This window comes from Peromyscus californicus, unplaced genomic scaffold (assembly GCF_007827085.1).
Source record: "Peromyscus californicus insignis strain IS unplaced genomic scaffold, ASM782708v3 Scaffold_21__1_contigs__length_65335640, whole genome shotgun sequence".
Lineage (NCBI taxonomy): Eukaryota > Metazoa > Chordata > Mammalia > Rodentia > Cricetidae > Peromyscus > Peromyscus californicus.
Genome location: NW_026294514.1, coordinates 38,803,501 through 38,814,862, shown reverse-complemented (window position 1 = coordinate 38,814,862; position 11,362 = coordinate 38,803,501).

Sequence of the window (11,362 nt, the reverse complement as noted above, 5' to 3'; positions counted from 1 at the left end):
ATTTTCCTTCTTTCTCTTGTTCTTCCTTCCTTCTTATCTTTCTTACAGTTCCCTTCATTTTGTCTTAAACATACCAGGCAAGCATTCTACCAATGATTCATACCCCTAGCTATATTCTATAATTCAGAAGGGGTGGACAGAGAGAAGGAAAGGATATATACCACAGATGTGTTAGACACAAACCAAATAATACTTGAAGATGTGGGAATGGAGAGCGACGGCTTGGTGGTTGAAAACATGTGACCCAGATTTGATTCCCAGAGCCCGCATGGAGGATCACAACCAGCTGTGTTCCAGGAGATCTGATAGTCTCTTCTAGCTTCCTTGGGCACCAGGCACACACACTGTGCATATACATACATACATGCAGGCCAAACACCCATACATAACAACTAAAAATTTATAGTTAAAAAAAAACCCAAAAAACCGCCAAGCAGTGGTGGTGCACGCCTTTAATCCCAGCACTCGGGAGGCAGAGGCAGATGGGGCCAGTCTGGGCTACAGAGCAAGTTCTAGGAAAGATGCAAAACTACACAGAGAAACCCTGTCTCAGAAAACAAACAAACAAACAAACAAACAAAAAAACCTTGAGCATGGTGGTACATTCGAGCATTCGAGAGGCAGAGGCAGGAGGATCTCTATGGGTTCGAGGCCAGCCATAGTGAGTTCTAGGACAGCCAGAGCTACATAGTGAGACCCTGTCTCAAAAGAAAGGAAGGAAGAGGGGGCGAAAGAAAGAAAGAAAGAAAGAAAGAAAGAAAGAAAGAAAGAAAGAAAGAAAGAAAGGAAGGAAGGAAGGAAGGAAGGAAGGAAGGAAGAAAGAGAGAAAGAGAGAAAGAAGGGAAAAAACTGAAAAACTTGAAAATGGTTCCTGCAATCCCAGCACTCAGGAGGTTAAGAAAGGGTTGGAAGTATGCGATCCAGTCAGGACTCTGTCCCAAAAAGGACAAACAAACCTGAAAATAATCACAATATCCTGCCCTTTACAAAACACCGCAACAGATACACGAAACCACACATAGCGGTGGAAGCAGGTAAAGGCACTTGTGGATGAAGCAGGCTTGACCTACAGGCTTATGGTGGCCCCGGGCATCACAATTATCCAACACAGACGTTCTAATGATCTCTTGGGCTAAGCCCCTTACCCCTTGCAGATCCTGAGTGGGAAGACTGCTCTGAATGGCCACCTGCATGTCTAACAAACATCTTGTTGAGGCAAATGCCAGTGCCCAGAACACCTGAGAAAACGTGTTAATATTTTGTTTGTGCTCTAACAAATAAAGCTTGCCTGAGGATCAGAGGGTGGAGCTAGCCATTAGCTAACCTGGAGGTCTGGAGGTCTGTATAGACAACAGAGAGGAGGTGATAAGGCTGGGAGGAGACAGCAGCTCGGCCCTTTTCAGTCTGAGAAGTCCTGGAGGTAAGAGGTGACGTGGGCTGTTCTTCTCTGATCTTTCAGCATTTACCCCCGTATCTGACTCCAGATTTTAATTATTAAGACCAATTAGAATTTGCGCTACAAGCAACTGCTGTCTATTGTGGTTTTTAGCTTGGATAGCTTCGTAAAACCTGCCACAGGCCTGCTGGTATAGAGCTCAGCAGAAGAACACTTGCCTGGCACCCACGAGGCCCTGGGTTTGATCTTCAATACCGAGGCAGAACAAAACTCTTCATGAAAGATCAGTTACATTAGAGTCTGGGCAGGGCTGACGGAGGAGGGCAAAGGCAGCATTGTTACTGGGAATATTTTCCTGCAGCTCAGGTTCGAACTCTAGTTTTAGTATTTGAACCTAAAGGAAGTGTGGCAGAGTGTGGAAGCTGACTGAGTCGCAGGTAACAGACCTGACTAGAAAGACAAGCTCACCGCCCGCACAGGTTGTATTTCAACTTGTGCCAGGGCAAGGTCAAGTCAGAACTAGAATACTATGGACATGAAGAATCTACCCTCACAACCTTACTCCAAGGCTTATCTCACACACTCACACACACACACACACACACACACACAGAGCTGATGTGGAATATTTGTTTAACTAGGCAAAGCTGTGTTACATTTGTTTCTGCTGCATGTGTTTAATCCCGTCAAGCTGAGTTGCATTTGAGTTAATTAAATAAAATTAACCTGGGCTCAGAAAGGCAGGGTTAGCGACTGGTTGACCGGAAGTAGCAGGGAGGAGTGTAGTGTGGGTTTTTCTAGTTGGGGCGGTGTGGAAGGGGAGAGGTTCTGGGGATGCCCGCTGAGAGAGAAAGCTAGCCAGCTGTTACTCTAACTCTCTAAGTTCCACAGGTTTTCACCCCAGCCTTTGAATCTCGAGTTCGATTAGAACAATAGAGGTTTAGTTAAAGCTACCTTCAGCAGCAGCAACAGAGCCATTGTCTGGAGGAACAGAATTCCTCCCAGGCTGCAGCCGGCTGTAGTAGTGGGGCTGCTAGGAGCTTCAAGTGCAGCCACTTCGGTGGAAGTGAAACAGCATTTTGGTGCTCCAACTGTGGCACAACCGCAGAGATGGAGAGGTCACTCCAGCCAGCTCTGCTGCAGTTGTGATCTGGGCCTCTCTGATCCAGCATTTACGGCAGGTAGCTGATGCTTGCCAGGACTCCAAAAAGCAGGCTTGAGTTTGCCTCCACAACCGCAGGCAGACAAAGGGATAAGTCAGCAGATTTGGTGAGATACCTGGGAAATCCTTTAGGAGAGAGAGTTCTTTCCCACATTAAGAATGGGGAACATCACGTTGCAGGGTGCTAGGACCCTGTATAGAGCTACTATGGATAGTTTGATGGAAAATGTAAATAAAGGGATAAATGACCTACTTGGGATTGACATAATGTTGATGGCAATTACTATTTTCTCCTTAAAAAAAAAAAGTGGTTTCATATTTGTGCCAAATATGGTAATTTTATTGGTAAGATCTGAGCTTTAGAAAGACCTACTAATGAAAATAAGAAAAATATCCACACAGAGAGAGTAAAACCTCTGCACCATTGCTTTATGAAACTGAAGAGGAGTGGCCTAAGGATATTAGAACACCAACATTAACATATCCAGTTACCATACAAGAATGATCACCAGATGATAGGAGGCCCCAAGATTATGAAGAATTTAATTGGAATCCCATAGAAATGTTAGATTTGAGAAGATTTAAGGAAGCAGTCATTTCATGTGGTATGCATTCACCCTTTGTAAAACGAATGTTAAATTCATGGACAACTAGAAACAGAATTATTCCAGAAGCCTGGAGAATGTAGTCACAGTAGTATTGGAAGCTGGCCCTCAGTTACAATGGAGACCATGATGGAGAGAGGAAGCTAGGGCCGTGGAACAATGAGGTAGGGCTAGAGGTCATGAGATTTCCCAAGACCAAATTCTCAGTGGGGGTCAGTATGCTGATTTGCAATGACAGGCTATATTTGATGATTATACCTTGGTTCTAATGCTGTGTAGCAACTTTGAATGTTTGGGACAGGGTTGAAGAATCCAGAAAGAGGACTGAACCATTTACTAAAATTATACAAGGCCCAAAAGAAGCTTTCACTGATTTTTTTTTAAACAAAAATTCACATCAGCTGTAAATAGAATGATATCAGATCCAGATATTAGACAAATATTAATTGAATCTTTGGCTTTTGAAAATGCTAATTCAGAATGCAAAAGGTTATTAGGCCTTTAAAGACAAGATCAGCACCCATAAAAGAATAGATCTGAAATACAGTTGATATTGGACCCCATACTTCTAGTGATACTTTAATAGGAGCACTGCTTTCTAAAAATATCAAGAAAAATAAAAATGTTAGATGTTTTAGTTATGGTAGACAAGGTCATCTGAAAGGGGATTGTAGGCAAGGTGCTCCTAGAAACAATGTTTATTCTAGAAATAATCCAAATAGAAGGCCCCAGCCTTCTAGAGTATGTAAAAGGTGTGACAAAAGGCTGGCATTGAACTAATAAATGCACATGAACAAGGGACAGGCAAAATAACCCTTTGCCATCAGGGAAAAGCCCTGAATGGGCCTTCTGTGGGTCCCAATATCAAATTTGGTTCAATCATTCCCTGCCAGCATTGGGGAAACCCCTCCACAGAGCAATTAAAAGATTTAATGCTTGTTGTTAAAACCCATACCGTTATCAATGCCAGAAAAGCATCAATAGATAAAACAAGATTTTCAGGAGAAACCGTAAAGCAAGTATTTTGGCAAACTTCTATAAATCAACAAAGACCAAGGCTAAAAATATTTAGGATTCAATGGGCCAGTGCTTTAAGTTCTGAAAAGGCTGATTATGATTCTGTAATGATGAGAGGCAATAGTTCATCAAACAGTTTGGTCATTCAATCCAAACTAACTTTTAAGAATAACAAATGCCTTTCATTTAATCAGGATGAAAATAATAATAATAATAATAATAATAATAATAATAATAATAATAATAATAATTTTTATTAGTAAAAGATAATGCTTTTTCTGTTTCCATAAAACATTTTGTCTTAACAAAGATATAATCTGACAAAAAAGGAACTCCCCAAAGTTAGGGTTGGGGAAGGGCTTTGATTTTGTCTTTCCACGAGAATGAAAGCATCCAGTTAAGGAATCTGAAGACCACTGGACAAATGAGACATCTGAAGAAGGATGAATTATCCCAAGAAAAATGTCCCAAAAAAGAGTAAAATTGGCCTAATGGTATAGCATATTTCCAACCGGATAAAGTTTCATAAATCTTCCCAAATAGTTGTTTCTGTTACTCTTTACAAAATAAAAGGCAAATGGTCTTTGGTGGTCCCAATTCAGTTAAAATTTAAAGCTGGCTTTGGAGTTGGAGCATGGCTCTGTCCCTCTCTAAACCCAAGCATATTTGTTAAAGAAAAATCCAAAATCTCTGTCCCATGTCAGAAGAACCACCTGGTATGGGACAGAAGAAAACCAAAATTAGAGACTATTCTATTGTCACTAATCTCTAAGGTATAAATATTAGCTCTAAAATTATAAGATTATTATATATATATGTATATTTAAACTTCCTGTTGTGATATTAATGGTCATACTAACTAATTCTAGAAATAGGCTTTGTCTAGCTTCTTGTACATGATTTTGGACTTGAGGTGAGGCAGGTAACTAGGAATTAAATTTGTGCACGCCAGATATACTCAATAGATGGTGGTCCTTTAACCTCTCTGAGATCTGCTGCATATAACCGACAAATGTTTAAGTTTTCTGCAATGAACCATAACCATTCCTAACAATGACCTTTGAAGTCTCTAAAAAGATGATGGGGCCCCACAACGACGATTCCTTCTGGATGTGGTAATGCTCTTAAGCTGACAACCACCACCCAAAGATCAGTTTCAGACTACAAACTGCTCAGGACAACTTCAAAGCTGCTGAGAGGGTCTAACCTTACAAAGTACTTTAGCCAGGGCTTTAGATAAGCCTTGAACTTTCCCATTATTCAGAGACTGAACAGAAATGATACAGCTAGCTCTCTCAGGACTTGACCATTATCTCAATTTTCTTAGGATCCTCTAAAGATACCATCACTCCCAGACAGTAGCAAGTAATTTTAAAAACATAATGCCCACATTCCCAAGAGGTGGGGTAGGTGGTTTTTGGTCATTTGGTGGGTTATGGATGTTTGTCATCATTTAGAGGTGTGGGTTGCTATTGAAATTGATATTGTTAGAAAATGCTATATGTATATTTCTAATTGTACTTATACAGTTCATTTAACAATGTAATGCAATTTTCTGATCCTTGAATGTTATTACCAACTATTAGGATATAAAGAAATGAAAGTTAGTAGTTAGACATTATAATAGAACTTGTAGTCATATTAGTATGTTTTCAAGATTGAGCAGATATATTTTAGATAGACAGATCATCTTCAAACCCTTCAGAGATCTACAGAATATAGCATTTAAAATGTTTCAATAACTTAGAAAATGTTTCTTTTTTGTTATGACTATGAGACATGTCGGCTCCTGGCAGTACCAATCTACTTCAGAGAAAATATGGGCATTGAAAAAACTGCATATGGAGTTAACTTTCATTGTGGCAAAAGTTAGCCACTGGACAACAAAGTATCCTCGAATCAACTGCTGACAAACAGGACAGACAGGACACGAAACAAAGGACTACCGATTCTTGCCAAAACAAGTGTGGTTATGGCTTTATCAAAAGGCATCTTCTGAGGCCAGGACAATATGGCACCATCCCTGAAGTGGCCTTCGCAATCCGGAAAAGGTACAGTGCCCTTTTCTTCGAAGGCAGCTGAACAGGCAGTGGGCCGATGGCCTCTGATGTGTAATGGAACAGCAGCTGAAACAGTTATTCTTGAACAGTAACTAAGCTCACACCTCTCCATAGTAGACTGGCCTTTGATAGAGGGATGTGGAGAAGAACGGGATGCTGAGATGAAGCCAAGAAGAATGGACAGCTGAATAAAAAACCATCAACAATTTCCAGAATTTAAAATCCTGGATCATGACATGACACTAGTGGAATTCAAGTGTTTCTGGTACATGGACTGCTCTCACCCAATGTGAGGTTGAACTGTTGACCTTGTGTACATCCTACTTCACAAATGAGTCTGTCAGATATGCTAAGCCTATAGGCTGAAGATGACACCCCAACACTGCGGAGAAACCTCAGGTGACTGTCCAGGCAACTGGCTGTTTCTGTAAACTCACAATTTTTTTGGAAGTTGCTCGCATGCGCTTCCTGTTTTTATTTTTGTTAGCTAATATTTCCTTCTTGGGTCTCTGAGGGAGTTGAAGATTAGTTAGTTATAGTTGATGATTAGTTAGTTATAGTTGAAAATGAATTAGGATAGAAAGTGAATTAGGCCGGGCGGTGGTGGCACACGCCTTTAATCCCAGCACTCAGGAGGCAGAGGCAGGCGGATCTCTGTGAGTTCGAGGCCAGCCTGGGCTACCAAGTGAGTTCCAGGAAAGGCGCAAAGCTACACAGAGAAACCCTGTCTCGAAAAACCAAAAAAAAAAGAAAGTGAATTAGATACATTTTGGACTTACCAAAATAGGATAGATAATGGAATTACTTTCTCTGAATTTGTCAAATACAAATGGACTAGACATTGTTTAGGTATTTATTACTTGTATATATTGTATATAGTTATTGTACTTTTGTATATAGTTTTTCTTATGTTAGTTATAACCTTTTTCCTTTTTATTAAAATAGAAAAGGGGAAATATGGTGATATTTTATTTGTACTGAAATGTGATTTTATTTGTATGTTAATAAATAAAGTTGCCTGGGGGTCAGAGCTAATAGCAAGCCATAGCAGAGTCGGGCATTGGTGGCGCATGCCTTTAATCCCAGCTCTTGGGAGGCAGAGCTAGGTGGATCTCTGTGTGTTCAAGGATACAGCCAGCATGGAGACACACACCTTTAATCTCAATACCAACCATAGAAGACCTGGAGGTCTGTACAGACGGGCAGTGACTAGGCGGTCATGTGGTTGGGTTTACAACCAATGAGAAGGCAGAACAGAAAGTCTACATAAAGACAAACACACAGGAAGTAGGTCTCTTGGCTGAGGAGGATAACTCTAGGAGTGAAGGGTAAGGCTCTTAGTTCTGACCTCTTGGGCTTTCATCTTTGCATTAGCTCTGTGTTTCTTATTTAATAAGACAGTTACATCTACAGGTTGCAAACTGTTATTGGTAATAGTATGGGAAGAAACTAAGCAATGGAGGTTAAGTTTCAAGGATCTTTTTCTGGAAAGGAAAAGGAGATAGAGAAGTGATAGGATAAAAGGGTAGATTATTGGATCTACTTTGAAGTAAAAAACAACTATTAAGCTCAAATATTTTACAATGGTATGGATTTCTGTATATTGATGCAAATTTATGGGTTTTTTTGTTATAACATTCTATATATATGTGTCTACTCTTGTTTAAGGGATTTTTTATATTGATTCAAATTTCAGGTTATTTTTATTATAACATACTGTATATACATTTCTACTCTTGTTTAAAGTATTGTACCTATGTAGTTCATCTAAAAATATAAAGTTCTAGTCCTTGAAAGCTATTATTATAAACCATTTGAGATGATTATGAAATGTAGGTTAGTAGTTAATCATCTATAACAGTCAAGCTTGTAGTTATGCTAGGCATGTTTTCAAGATCATACAGAGATATATTTTAGATAAATAAATGGTCTTCAAATACTTCAAAGACCTATAGAATATGGCATTTAAAATATCTTGTTAACTGAGGACTTTTCATGACAGTTAGACACATCTGCTCCTTGCAGCACCAATCTACTTCATAAAAGGATGATGTGTATCAACGAACCTCCATATGGAGTTTGCTTTCATTGTGGCAAAGCTAGCCATTTGGGAAAGAAACTGCCCTCGCCTCAACTGCTGACAGTATGCTGTACAACCTGGACATTGAGACACACAAGAAAAGGACTGCCAAACTTGGCCAAGACAAGGCAGGACAGTCCTTCAAATTTTCTGCATCATAGAAAACTCTGCCAGGACACAAAGGAAAGCAACTGCTGAAGATGGATGCCCCATCATTGCAGAGGAACCTTGGGTGATTGTCCAGGCAGCCAGATGTCTCTGTCATTTCCATAGTTTTAGAAGTTGCTTGCTCTGTACTTCCTGTATACTCAGATAACATATCCTTCTGGAACTTTGATGAAGTTGAAGACTAGATAGCTATAGTTACAGTTTTACTTAGTTATGATAGAAGGTAAATTAGGGTACCGAGCTTTGGACTCCTCGAGATAGAAGAGACAATAGAATAATTTCTCCAAATTTGCCAAATGCAAAGGGATATAAGAAATGTAATTTTTACTTGACCACTGTTCTTATTGTATATAGTTTTACTATGTTAAAGTTAAAACCTTACTTTTTATTTAGACCAAAAAGGGGAAATGTTGTGGAATATTTGTTTAAGCAGGCAAAGATGTGTTACATTTGTTTATGCTGCATTTGTTCAACAATGTAAAGATGAGTTGCATTTGTGTTAATTAAATAAAATTAACCTGGGCTCAGAGAGGCGGGGATAGCAACTAGTTGACAGGAAGTAGAAGGCAGGAGCATAGGGTGGGTTTTTTAGTTGGGGCGTTGTGGAAGGAGAGGGGCTTCTGAGGATGCCAGCTAAGACAAAGTTAGCCAGTTGCTACTCTAACTTTCTAAGCTCGCGGGTTTTCACCCTAGTCGAGTTTTTTTAGAATGATAGAGGTTTAGTTAAAGCTACCTTTAGCAGCAGCAACAGAGCCATTGTCTAGGGGAACAGAATTCCTCCCAGGCTGCGGCCTTAGTAGCCAGGCAGCTCGTAGTTTAAAGCTCAGCCACCGTGAGAAGGTGAAGCAGCACACGCCCTCTTTTGATGGCCCAGGGCACAATTATTATAATTTTTTTTTTTTTTTTAACCTACACTTAAGGAACATCTGTGGGGGGCATCCGTGAGTCTGCCAGTGTGGAGTGAGGTTTCCATCCATCTCCATTAGTCTGGCTCTTTGATGACATTCTGAAAGTACAAACACAGAAACAGAAAGCTCAGCACTGTAGAAGTACTTCTATTGACAAGTTAGAATGTATCTGTTTACTTTCTAAAATATGCTTTCCTGTAAAAAGTGACTCAATTATTGTACACACAATTCTGAAAATATGCTTTGCTATAAAAAGTGACTCAATTATTGTATACACATTTCTGCAGTTGGTCCCCTGGCACAGTGAATCAGCCCCCCCACCCCCCACTTTTGACTTTTGGAGATAGTGTTCCTCTGTGTGTCCCTGACTGTTCTGGAACTTGCTCTGTAGGCCAAGCTGGCCTTGAACTCATAGGGATCTGCCTGCTTCTGCCTCCCAAGTGCTGGGATGAAAGGTGCCATCACCACCCAGCGAGAATCAGCATTTTAAGAAGAATCGCCTAAATGACAGTTATCAATTACGTTCCTACTTCATATAATCCCAGGATCTAGAAAGCAGCTGACCTTGCAGTCACTTATCTGTGGGGGACCAGCCCCCACCTTTTAAAGGGTTCCTATGAGGAGGAGAGAGGAATAATGAATATTAGGTAGAATGATAGGCCTAGCTGAGAAGACAGACAGACAGAAACACAGCATAGTCTCAGGAGGACCTGGATCACCGGCCCAGAACTTTATTCAAAGGGCTTTTTATAACAATGCCAAGGGGTGAGGCAAAAGACCTGGCCCTTGCTAGATAGAGCCAAGTGCAGACCCTTCCAAACACCTGGTACCCAGCCTGTGGTCCAATCATCCTCTTATGCAGCCATGCTGGTGAAGCAAGCTCAGATCTCACTAGGAAACCTCTGTGGGCTCCCATAGTTATCTTGGATATAGTCAGTACTATTAACTCTCTGGAAAGAGCCTAACTGAGAGGTAAACCCTATAAACACAAAGACAACAGCAACTTGGGTTAGCTCAGTGTGCAAAAGCACTGGCTGAACAAACTGAGGGCCAATCAGTCCCCACAAATCATATAGACTACACCTGCCCGTAGCACAGTTGCCTGTAACCCCAGAGTTACATCATCCCCAGGAGATGGGAGCAGGAAGGAGGGTCCTCAGAGGCTTGCCAACCAGTTATCTAGAGCATGTAGCTGAAAAACAACAAAAGACACTGTCTCAAACCAAGTGAAAGACGAAGGCTCAGTCTCAAGGCTGTCCTCCGATCTCTAAATGTGTGTTGTTCATGTTCACACATACAGATAGAGACAGAGAGTTAAAAATAATCAAAGGAGCCGGGCGGTGGTGGCGCACGCCTTTAATCCCAGCACTCGGGAGGCAGAGCCAGATGGATCTCTGTGAGTTCAAGGCCAGCCTGGGCTACAGAGGGAGATCCAGGACAGGCACCAAAACTACACAGAGAAACCCTGTCTTGAAAAAAACCAATAATCATCATCATCATCATCATCATCATCAAAGTAAATCATCATTTTAAAATATATGTGAATATGATCTTTCTCAAAAAAGTTTTTTGAGGTAGGGTTTCATTACACAGCCCAGGTTGGCCTCAGGCTTTTGCCCATGTACACAGACACAGTTGAGGTAGGATTTCACTACACAGCCCAGGTTAGCCCCAGGGTTTTTACTTCTAGCTTTTACTTCTGGCTTATAGGAGTGAACCGCCACACTCTCAAAATGACTTAATTCTTCCTTGGACTATGGCACCATTTTCAGGCTGTGGTTGGCGGCAGAACAAGACTGTGGACAAGGAGGCTGTTTTACCAGATGTGATACAATCATTCAGATGCAGCCAGTTAGCTGCCAGGTCACTAGACATAGATGAAACAATGAAATAAATTTTAATTGGTACTTATTAATGAATGAAAAAAGAAATAAAAAGGAAATGGCCTGGCTGCTCCTAGTTCTGG